The 11354-nt window shown below is 55.8% G+C and overlaps 1 long non-coding RNA gene across 1 annotated transcript in view; it reads left to right on the forward strand.

The window, feature by feature from the left end:
- LOC124511559 (uncharacterized) overlaps positions 1 to 10789 on the forward strand; it is a 35617-nt gene extending 24828 nt beyond the window's left edge. Inside the window, exons 2-3 of the long non-coding RNA XR_006961930.1 lie at positions 7798 to 7924; positions 8253 to 10789. This is a non-coding gene — a long non-coding RNA (uncharacterized LOC124511559). The remainder of the gene's footprint in view (positions 1 to 7797; positions 7925 to 8252) is intronic.
- The last annotated feature ends 565 nt before the right edge of the window (positions 10790 to 11354 follow it).

Raw genomic sequence — 11354 nt, forward strand, 5'->3', positions numbered from 1 at the left:
CTCGGTGAGCGGACAGGGGGCTTGGTCAAGTGGCCGAGGCCCCAGGTCGAGCACCTAGGGTCTGCCGAGCACTTTGGACGTGAGGGACGCTTTTCCTGTCTCCTTCTGCCATCCTGAACACCTCTGTGAGGTGGGACCAGCAGTGCCGGCCCCGCTTTGCAGGCAAGCACCGGGAGGCTCCAGACGGCGGCGTGACAGGCCCAGGAGACGGGCCAGGGCTTGCCCTTGGGTGGTGTGGCCCGAGCTTTCTCCCTGATATCGCGGCACAGAGGCTACATCCGGGACCCGCTGGCAGACGGCACGGCTTTGGCTCCTGACCCTGTGACTGTGCCCCTGCCCCCCCATCTGGTCTTCAGAGGCTGACCTCTTTCTGCCTCTGCCAAGTGCAGGCAATGAGAAACTGCCCCCTGGGCTGTCGTGGGGGTCGGACTAGCTGTTCCGTAAGCTGCTGCAACGGCGCACGACGTCTGGCATCCAGCATGGCCTCCCGGCGGCTGGCCGTCAGCCACGCGGTCATCACTGGGGACCAAGCAGCCTCCTCCGCGGGGGCGGCCGCGTCTCCCTTTCCTGCTATTTCCTCGTGGTGGAGGTGATGATGGTGGACGAGGGTGTCACCGGTCGGTGGCGGGGGAGGGGCGATGTGGATAAACAGCACGTGTCTCCAGAACCCGTGTGCCGGCCCGCTCGTGTCCTGAGCACCCACGCTGTCCTCGGACGCCCTTCACGGGCCCCCGTGCTCCCTGACGGCCGCCCAGGGGCCAGCGCCCAACCCCACACGCTGCGAAGGCCTGCCCTGTCCTGTGCCGGTTTCCGTGGGAAAACTGGGGAGGGCACCGCGCGGGGCTCGGAGGGAAGGAGGAAAGGACAGGAAGATACCTTCTGCTGAGCCGCAAGCTTCCGACACACGACAGCGGAGAGGCTTGAGGAGTGTCCCTGTTCAACCTCTCGTCTGCTGGGGGGCCCCCCGCTCAACTTGTGGCCTCAGGACAAGAAACGGAGCGTGGGCTTTGGCGAGTTTAAGTGGGGCCCGAGGAGCCTGTCCCCGGGGCCTCTGTCCGGATGACCGTTCCCGCCACCACCCAGCCGGGCTCTGCTCATTAACCCGGTCACACCGGCCTGATAAAGTCGGACGAGAGCGAGGGCGGGGCTGAGCTGCAGGAGCGGGTGCCGGGAGGGGGGAAGATTCTGGGCCTCGCTAATTGGGGTTCTCTGCTCCTCTCGATCAGGCTCTGCTCTTTGTCTGAGCAGACAAGATAAGAAGGAAGCTGGGCTTTTCTAACAAGCGCGCCCGGCGGGGCCACGTGGTCATTTCCGAGCGGCCAGCGTCAGCCCGAGCCCCGTCGGTGAGGCGGTGCGATCGCCCCGCTCGGCTCGGAAACCATCGGGCGTGCTGTCGCTGGGACAGCAGGAGGCCACCCTGAGCCCCGCTGAAATCCGCCTGCGGAAGGCCGCGGGGTCTGGTTGCAGCCCCCGGAGAGATTCTCCTTCTGAGCGGCTGACCGTCGGCTGGTCGGAACGAACACGTTCTGGCCGCCGGTCACTGCCCAAAGCGACGGCCGCCTCCAGACAAGCAGGGAGGCATCGGCACGCGGGGCCAGCGAGTGCCTGCGTTACAGGCCGTGGAAATCGTAAAAATCAAAGCAAACAACAGCGGGTTTGCGTGCCTTTGTGTCTTTCCACCAGAAGGACGTGGAAAAACAAATAAGGATTCATCAGCACTTGTCTTCTTTTTTTAAAAGAAATAGTATCCCTCCCCCGCGTCCCCCCCCCCCGCCGCCTCCCCCCCCAAACGCCACTCAGTGAATTTGCAAGTTAAAGCAAGGAGATGCTTACTTTAAAATCTTAAAGGCCCCACATATCAGGTACTCCAGACCGAAAATAATTGGCGGTGCTGATATGGATTTTCTCCCCATCTGAATATACAAAGTATTATATGTTCTATTGACATCCAGGCTAAATCTTTCCCTTATAAGGGGTTTGACATAAATAGCTTTTATTATGTAACTCTTAAATACAAGGGATACAACACATTTCTTAAAGGTCCCAGCTGCTATTGTTATCGTTCGAGACATAAAATTGGAATCCCAACTTCCAATATCAAGTTTTAGCGCAAACCCTATAAAATCTATCTTGTCAGAATGTGCCAGAACCTCTAAGCCCTTCTCAGCTGAACAAATTGCAGCTGCTGCTCTACCCTCGAGGTAGAGCCTCGACTTTGCGTGTGGCGCCTTCACAGCAAACCGGTCCTGGTTTTCGCCCTGCCGCCGGGGGCTGGCCGGGGAAGGCGTAGGTTTAGATTAGCCGTGTCCTACGCCGCTTGACAGGGTGACACGGGTCTGCAGGGCCGAGCCCGGGGCCTGGAGATAGGACCAGCCGGCAGGAATGCAGGGAATGTTTTTCTTCGGACTCTATCGAGGCACACAGACCATGGGGATTCTGTCTGTGGTGACAGCCTTAACATTTACCAGAGCCCGGGACGCCGCTGTAGAAATGGCATTGCCCACCCCGAAAGTGAGAAGGTAACGTTTATTTTTGTATTTTTTTCCTCTCTCTCCCATATACAGACTGTAGAAAGACCACCAAGCGTGGGCCATTTTTTTTTTCCACCATGATGTACAATTCACATTTGTTAATCAAAAAAAAGTACCCGGGGTCATCCACCTAGCCTTTTTTTTTTTTTTTCTTCTTCTTCTTCTTAAACAGGAAACGGGTTTCAGATGTTTATATGTTAAAAAGTAAGGCTACTAATCTGTTTAGCCATTTACCAGATCCTGGCGAACTCCCTCCTACATTTTAATGTTCAGACTCCATAGAATGACGTTCGTTTTATCCTGCTTGTAATTTAGAATGAAAAAACAAAATCGTTCAACAGTCACCTGCTTTTTTGGGACGGTTCCAGGAGAGGTTAGAATAAATGAATCTGGTCGTTTAGTGAAACCGTGCTCGTGGTGGCAATGGCCAACGTTGTGTTCGCGTTTGAAAATTCAACTTTCTCAGGCAATTCTCTGCAACAGACCGCGGTCACATGCATTTTCGTGTATCTGTGGAGACATCCTATTTAGACTCAGGACAGAGGTTTACAAAGACACACAGTTAGGAAATCTGCAGCAAAGGCAAAAGCTGTTCTTTTAAAACACGGGATCTTTTTCTTCGAACCAGCACGACATTTTCCACGGCGCGTCTCGATACTAGGCTGTAAATGGTAACGGAGAAAAACCATTTTCCCAGGGAGTCCACGGTCACTTGAAAGGATTTCGGCCTGATGTTTAGAAATCAAGATTTTTGTTTTATTGCTGGAATTTTCTTTTTTTCGCCCCAGGGCCGATCACTTCAAACAGTCTCGCTGCTGGTGAAAACGTGGCCGTTTAGTGTGGCAAAATGATGATACTTCTCTGTGCTGGGAGGTTCATGTATTTACAGTCCGGGAGAAAGGAGCACAAACAGGGGAAGTTTGAATGCTTTTTTGGTGAATTTGTTAGTGTGCGAATCACTGGCTGAAAAGGCTGTTTTAAATGTAGGACTCAAAACAGAAGGAATTGTATCATTTGTGAAACCTGGGTCTGACGGCCCCTACTCTTTACCCGTCTGTGTTTGACCCGATGTTTTCCGTCTGCAGATTGTGTAGGGAGGAAAACTGCGGCTTCTGGAGACGTTTTTGTCAAGGAGAGAGAAATAAGAAATTGAAATGAGCTCTTAAAAGCAGCCCAGTATCCCTGAATCGGCGAGAAGGGTTTTTGTAAAAATTCAAACATAGGCAAAGAATCATTCTCAACTCCTGTGCGAGCATCCTTGCCTGCCTCCACCCCAATATATGCATTGATATGATATTCTATGAGGCAAAAATACAGTTGTTTTCTTTTTCACCAGACTTATCAGAAGTGGCTGGAGAAAAGATGAGTATAAGTGTAAAAATAGACCCGTAATCAATGTCCAGGCTCCTTTCAATGAGGATGGGAGGGATCGGATTAAACACAAAATACGTATTTTTTTGGCAAACAAAAAAGCCATTTTGATTGCTTGGGGCATGTTTTAATCACGGCCGCTCCAGGATGGGTGTTAGGACCTCCTGGCGCGAACCCAGGGACAAACACTAACAATCGCGCCGGCACTGAATGTGAGCAGAAATCGAGGAAAGCGGCAGAACCTTCTGTCGAGTGGGTCCCTCAAAGTGCAAGCACCCTAGCCGAGGCTGGTCCACGCAGAGCAAACCCCCACCAACCCCGGCTCACTCTCCAGAATGTGCCTGCCATACCCAAGGTCCCGGAATCTCGCCCAAGAAAAGAACAGCTTCAGGGGCCCTTTGGCAAAGCACCGGGGGGCTGAAAAGGGCAGAGAGGAGGCCTGGGACGACATCTACGCAGCGTCCAAGAGGCCAAAGAGCCAACGGACAGAAGAAGACACCACTCTGATGAGGGGGCACAGACTCCGTGCCGGGAAATTTCCCACGTGGGGCAGGACGCAGGGCATCGGGCTGGGGCTTCCTCGGCCGGCCTGTGTGACCATCACAGGAGACGACCCACTTTGGCTCAGTATTTTTTTTTTTTTTTTTTTTGACCGTCTCTCTGGGCCCTGGATCGCCAGGAACAGAAAAATGCCAAAGTCTGCAAATGCAGGGCAATCGCTATGTCAGCTGAGCTGAGATGTTTCCCAAACGAACACCTGGACGATGTAAATCACCCCAGCGGTAAACACTTCAGGCCGGCGCAGGCCGCGGGCTGGCGGGCGGCACCCTCCCACCCGGCCGGGGTCCATAAACCAGGCGCTGGCCCGCAATCACAAACGTCCCTCTCACCGAGAAAGACCCCTCCCGGGATGGGAGCAGAGCCCCTTCGCAGAGGCCACGCAGATAACCGACTGCCCTCGCCGCTGGCCGGCTTACCCTGGGCTGGTATCTGGAGCACAGTCAGAGGTCTGTGTCGTTATGGATGGCCAGGCCCACGGGCGTCAAGGTGGCTATTTTCAAAGGCAGTGTGCAAAGGTAAAACCTAAAAGACAAACAAACAAAAGTCTTGTGTTTTCAACCTTGACAATAAAATCTGAATCATAGCCACAGTAATAACCGAAACGTCTCTGTGGAGGGTCCCCAAAGTTAGTAGAAATCCAAGTGTCCTTCCCTCCTTTAAAACATAGTGAATTAAGAGGTTAAATCTTCTCCGTGCCACCCTGGAATCCCCGACCCTTGACGGATGACCCTGCATCTGGTGTAAGCGATGGTTATAAAGATCCCTGAATGGGGGGAAGCGGCCGGCGGAGGACGGAATACATCGCCCGAAAGGTCACCTCCTTGGGAATTTCCTTACATTCTGATGCTCTCCTTTAAGAAGAGAAATCTCTCCTTATAATTATCTGCTTAGGGGGAGTCTTTTAAACGACATGTCCCTCCGTCAACGGCACAGTTGTCCGCTTGGTAAAAGCGGCCTGGGGCGCAGGCTTTTTATGGCTCTGTTCCTTTCTCCCCACGGCCCGGACCAGAGACGCGGAGGGAACCTGAGAGCAGTTCCCCTGCCTCCGGGATCAACTTTGCACCAAAGAAAAATAACCCGGAGAAATTATTCCTCAGCCAGGAACGAAGGAAGCCAGGATCAGATGGTTGCCGATCAGAGCAAATATTTAAACTGGATAAGTCAAGTCGAGCATTATTAAATAAAGCTTGTTTAATATGTCTCAAACAGAAAATGTCTTTTGAGGAGGGTTTTAGACGTGGGACTAGAAATCTGGCTGGGTGCATGTCCTGAGGCTTAATTGGTGTGCCCGGGATTTGTGTTCTTCAGACAGAAGCACGCTGTTCCTCCACGAATTGGTGTCCCCACCCCCCTCCCCTGCCCGCCGCCCTGTCGTCCTAAAACGAAAGCAGGAAAGGTTTTAGGTAGCTGTTGAAAACGGTTAATGCAACACAATGCGCGTGAGGCCGCTGGCCCACGTTTTCACGTGGATGCATCAGACAAAGTGTAGCCTGGCCACCTTGGTGACGGGGTGACGGGGGTGATGGGCCACGGGCGAGATCACCCGTGTGCACAGCCACGTTTTCCCACCACGGTGCAGCGGGCAGCCGCTGACCCGTGCTCCCGCCAAACCTAAAACGACTCTCTGATGGGCTTTACACGATTTACGTTTTTCTGATGTATTTAGAGGACGCCAGATGTCTACGTTCAAATGAAAAAAAAAAAATCATTGGGAATATGAGATCCCGCCCCTTCCCCCCTTCCCCACATTTGCTCGCTCGTGACAGACGCCAGGTCTGTGTGCGTGTGCCGGCCAATTCAGAGCCGGGTCTGGGGTCTCCGCAGAGGGTCGGGAGGGGAGTTGGGTGTGTGTGACCACGGGCGCGTCTTTCTCTCCGGGCCAAGTTTTCTCCTTCTGTAAAAAGGGTGGGCGCTGGCGACACGCTGAGGCTCGTCCCCCCCGCTGAGAGTCTTTGCACTTCTCAGCGACCACCGTCTAGCTCGTTAAAGTCTCCTGACCCGCGGGAAGGAGCACCCGGAACCAGCTCGAAGCCGGACCTCGGAGAGAAGGCTGAGTCCCTCCCGCGCCCCAGTAGACCCGTGCGCCTGGGCGGGGAGTTACGCCTTGTCTTTCTTCCCTCACCCCCAAAGTGATCTTTATATTCACTTAAGCGTTTTCGTTGTCAATGGACTGGACACGGATCGGACGGGGCACCCGGGACCCACAGCCCCCGTCCGATTCATCTGCCCGAGATGCAGTCACGCGCATCGTCAGACCCTATGGATTCCCTTCCTAAAAACCCCATGTCGCTCAGGGCCCTTCCTCGGGGAATCTGATTCCCTTTATCCCCAACACGGACAGACGGGCCGTCTACTTTTTGGCTCAGACCCACGGCCTGACCCTTCCCGTTAAGTCACCCTGGGCAGCAGCGTAGGCGGTGAAGGAAAACGTCCGGCAATGCGGCAGCAAAGCCTTGGTGCCGAGACTCTGGGAGCGGTCCGGCACCCCCGGCTGCCGTGCCTGTTCCCGGACAGGTGCCGCTGCCCCCTTCTTAGCGGACACCTGTGCATGCTGCCCGCAGGGACGGTGGCCCCGGCGACGGCCACGGAGCCTCAGGGCAGGACGGCGGGCAGCCCGACAGCGGCTTCTGTGCTCAGCTTTCCGGAGCCCTCGTCAGGCCGGAGGGGACGGGACAGCTGGGAATGCGTTGGTGGGGAGGCGCTCGGAAGGTGGCCTGGATTCTGGGTGGACGGGCAGGGGCCCAGGGGACCGAGGCCAGCGTTGGAGCAGGGCTGCTGTGGAAGAACCCCACGTGCCGCTCCGGCTGGGTCAGTGAGAGCGGCTGGGGAGCCCGGCCGTCGCTCCCAGCAGGGCAGAGGCAGCCCCTCCACCCCCTGAGCGTCAAAGCAGGAAGCCCGGGGGTCTGGAGAGGCACCATCTGCAAGACTGGACGTGTGGCCGGCCTGGGACACGGCGGGGGGAGGGGGTGACGGATGGGCCGGGCGGGAGGGGAGAAGAAAGCTGTGGGGTCAGGGACGTGTGGCGAGGAGCAGAAGGAGGAAAGTCCACTAGGGGCAGGGGGACCCCGCATCACCCTCCCCTTCACCGTCTGGCCGCAGCTCGTCCCCTGCTGCTCCCACCCTAAGCCTCCCACCCCGCCCCCTGGCGGCTCTCAACCCTGACTGTCCCTGATGGTCCCCTAGAAAGCTTTGACGGTGCGGAAGCCTGGCACCACCCCCAGAGATCGGGGAGGCCTTAGGCTGGGCGGGGGTCCCCACCAATGTTTTTGCTGGCTCCCAGGGGTTCCGTGAACAGTCAGGGACTGAGACCGCTGTCCTGACCCTAAACTTCCAGGTGCAGACTTCTTCTGTGAGCTTCCTCTTGTCTAACTGGACACGGCAGAGGCTTGGCTGTCGGTAACTCGCGCACTGGAGACGCTGTGTGGGTGGTGGGCCAGCCCTGGTCCGGGGATGCAGCATCGGTAAGGATGCCCGCGGCGTGCACACCGGGCTGGGCATCTGGGCGACCGAGGGGCCCCTCGTTAACTTGCACACCCCACTCCTGGCCCAGGGCCTAGCGTCCAAACTGAAAGCACAGGCAGGTTCTGAGCCCGGAGTGGGACTTCCACAAAGCTCTCTCGAATCTTTGTGTGGCTCCCTCTTCCTTGGTAAAGGTAGCAGGACAAAATAAAAACAAAATTTTAAATTTTTCTGGAAAGAAAAAAAAGCAAATCTTGATGAACTGGAATACAGCCCAGTTACCTGTTCTAAGTAACCCTGATGTTCCGTTGGCCCCTTGTAAATCGCAAGGGATTTCTTCACGAGACTTCGCGTAGAGTATCGAGAAGTCCAGACACCGTCGGGGAGCCTCACGCGGCCTCATTCATGGCAACGCCCTATGGGGCGCGTGTTACTTTGTGCCCATTTCGCAGATGGGGTAAGTGGAGGTGACTTCCCTGAAGCACACAGGTAGTTTGTGCCAGAGCTGGGGTGGGAACCCCGTCGGCAGTGCGGGGAAGAGAGGCGGGCGCCGCAGCCGGAAGATGGAATGTTATCTCGGAGAACCCCTCGGACGGTGTCAAAGCAGCAGGCCGGCCCCACCAGCTCTGCTCCTCTCCGTGGGGCGCTCTTGCCTCTGAGGGCCTCCGTTTGCTGCCCCACAAGGTGGGGCTCAGCTGGGGTGGCCCCGCACACGCGCAGCCTGCCCTCCACAGGCAGGAACGCGCGGCCACCTTCCTCCTCCGTCGGGCCTCCCGTGGGGCTGGTGACGGGCTGGGGTCTGTTTGTTCTCAGGGAAGGAAGAACCCTTTCTGGAAATGCCAAGCTTCTCTTTGCCGAGACAAACCTCGGGGCTTGACACAGAAAGAGAGTGAGGCAGGCTCGGGAAGGAGGCAGGAGCTCTGGCTGGCCCAGCGGACCCCCGCCCCTCTGACACGGCTCCGGCCTCCGTGCGAGTGGTGGGAGGGCACGCGGCCCCTCCCCACGAGGAGATGGGAGCCGGCCCTGTCCCTGCTTCTCCATGGGGCTGTGGCTTCTGCAGAGCCAGGGCCCGGCCAAACTGCCTCCCGCAGCCTCTGACCCCAGAGGCCAGGCCCCCCTCTACTCGCTGGGCCCAGGAGCCTCCCCTATGCCCTCTAAGCCCTGCCCACCTGACCTCAGCTCTGGGACCCCCCCTCCCATCTCCAGGCTGTAAAAGGGGGCTCCTCATGCCTCTGAAGTGTGGCTGTGAGAATTACGTGAGGCAATGATCCATGCTTGTAAAGGGCCAGCCCAGAGCCTTCCAGAACCTTCCGCAGAGTCACAACAATAAGAAACAAACAGCCCAAATGGGGCACCGGCCCAGAAATAGCTCATCCTGGCACCAACCAGAGGAGGTAGGGACCACCTAGGACGCATTTTTCAGATGCAAATACTGAGGCACGGAGCAGTTAGGAGTTTACCCACACGTGGGGCAGACATTGGAACCCAGGCGGTCTGGCTGAGGGCCGTCAGCCTCTATAGTCTCTCCATACACTTGACAGATGGGAGCTAAGATTATTACTGGGGGGGGAGGAGGTTGATCATTATTTGGTTTTTAAAACACTTTTAATTTGGGGATCATTACAGACGCACACACAGTTGTAAGGAATAATTTGGGAAGATCCCTGTATAGCTTCCGGCCAGTTTCCCTCAGTGGTGACGCCCCGCATAGCTTCGGCATGAGGTCACAACCGGGATGTGACGTCAGCACAGCCGACCGTGTTATTCAGGCCAAAGGGGAGCAGGGCTCCCAGGAAAGTGAGGTGTCTGCTCAGACCCCATGGCCCTCCACTCGGTGCCCCTCGCCCTGCCCTCCTTTTCCTTAACATGACCTGACGTTTGCGGGTCTGTTTACGCTCCCCCAGAGACGCAAGTTGCGGGAGGTCAGAGATTTGCCCGTGGCGTCCGCTGCTGTATCCCCTGCGTGGAGAACAGGGCCTGTCACGTCCGGCCTTAGTACATAGTTTTGAACGGATGGGTGAGTGAATGATGCTTCCTCACGGGGCCACGGGAGCTCCCTTTTAAAAACACCTATAAACTGGGCTCAGTGCTCCCGACCTGCAGGGTGTGGTGAGATCAGGGCAACCCGAGACCTGTCGAGAGTCCGGCCCTTGGTGTCCAGGGGGGTCTCAGCACGGTGGCTGGGGCTGTGCTCCCTCTCCTACCCGGGGAAGCTTCCCCCTGCCCCTCCAGCCTGTGTCGCTGACCTGACCGTTCTGGGAGTCTCACTGCCGCCCTCCCTCCGGGGTCTCTGGGGTTTGTCAGGCCCTGTAAAGGGCCTGTGATCTTTCAACAGTTAGAGCATCGCCAATAAGAGGTTTGCTTTGCGGCACTTGAAGGAGGAGGGCTTTCTGGAGGGTGGCACGGGTCTTAAGTACCCTGAAGTCGGCTAATTCGGCTCGCTTGGAATAACAGACATTTAACACCTTCCATTGTTCTGGGCCTGGGCCCCAGAGCCCTGCTGGGACTGGGGGGCCGCGGGTTCCTCCGGTTCACAGGGGAGGTCGCCCTCCTCAGCACCAGGTCTGAGACCCAGTCTCCCCCTAGCAAGCTTACCAAACCCGAGGGATCTCCACACCCCACACCTGCCTCCTTGGAGGAGGAAGCGGGGCATGGGATCTCGTAGTGTCAACAGCCCCTTAAGCGATAATCCTAGACGTACTTGCCCCTCGTGCCTTTTCTTATATTTGCCGTTTCGGTTCCCGACGAGTGGGGGATCTGAAAACCACCACATTTCTTCCTATTGTAAAGTAAGTGTCTTATGTTTATTATAAAACAAAACATTCAGTATAGAAAGTTGATTAAGAAAGGGAGACAGGGGCGCCTGGGTGGCGCAGTCGGTTAAGCGTCCGACTTCAGCCAGGTCACGATCTCGCGGTCCGTGAGTTCGAGCCCCGCGTCGGGCTCTGGGCTGATGGCTCGGAGCCTGGAGCCTGTTTCCCATTCTGTGTCACCCTCTCTCTCTGCCCCTCCCCCGTTCACGCTCTGTCTCTCTCTGTCCCCAAAATAAATAAAAAACGTTGAAAAAAAATTAAAAAAAAAAAAAGAAAAAGAAAGGGAGACACTTAAGGAATAATTTCTTGATTATCCACAACCCTGCCATTTGGGGATTAGCCACTTTACGCATCTTGCTATATTTTCTCTCTCTTTCTCTCCATTTATGTATCTGTGTATAACACAGTTAGAATGATATAATTTTAGATCCTGTTTTCCCCATAACCACTGTATCATGAAATGTTTCTGTTCCTTTAAAATATCGTTTGGGAACATGTATATTTAAAAATAATTGTCTTTTAACGTTTATTTATTTTTGAGAGAGAGAGAGAGAGAGAGAGAGAGAGACAGAGCACGAGTGGGGGAGGGGCAGAGAGAGGGGGAGACACAGAATCTGAA

This window comes from Lynx rufus, unplaced genomic scaffold, assembly GCF_022079265.1.
Source record: "Lynx rufus isolate CCGP_SWC_20201006 ecotype Redwood Valley unplaced genomic scaffold, mLynRuf1.p SCAF_16, whole genome shotgun sequence".
In the NCBI taxonomy this organism is placed as follows: Eukaryota; Metazoa; Chordata; class Mammalia; order Carnivora; family Felidae; genus Lynx; species Lynx rufus.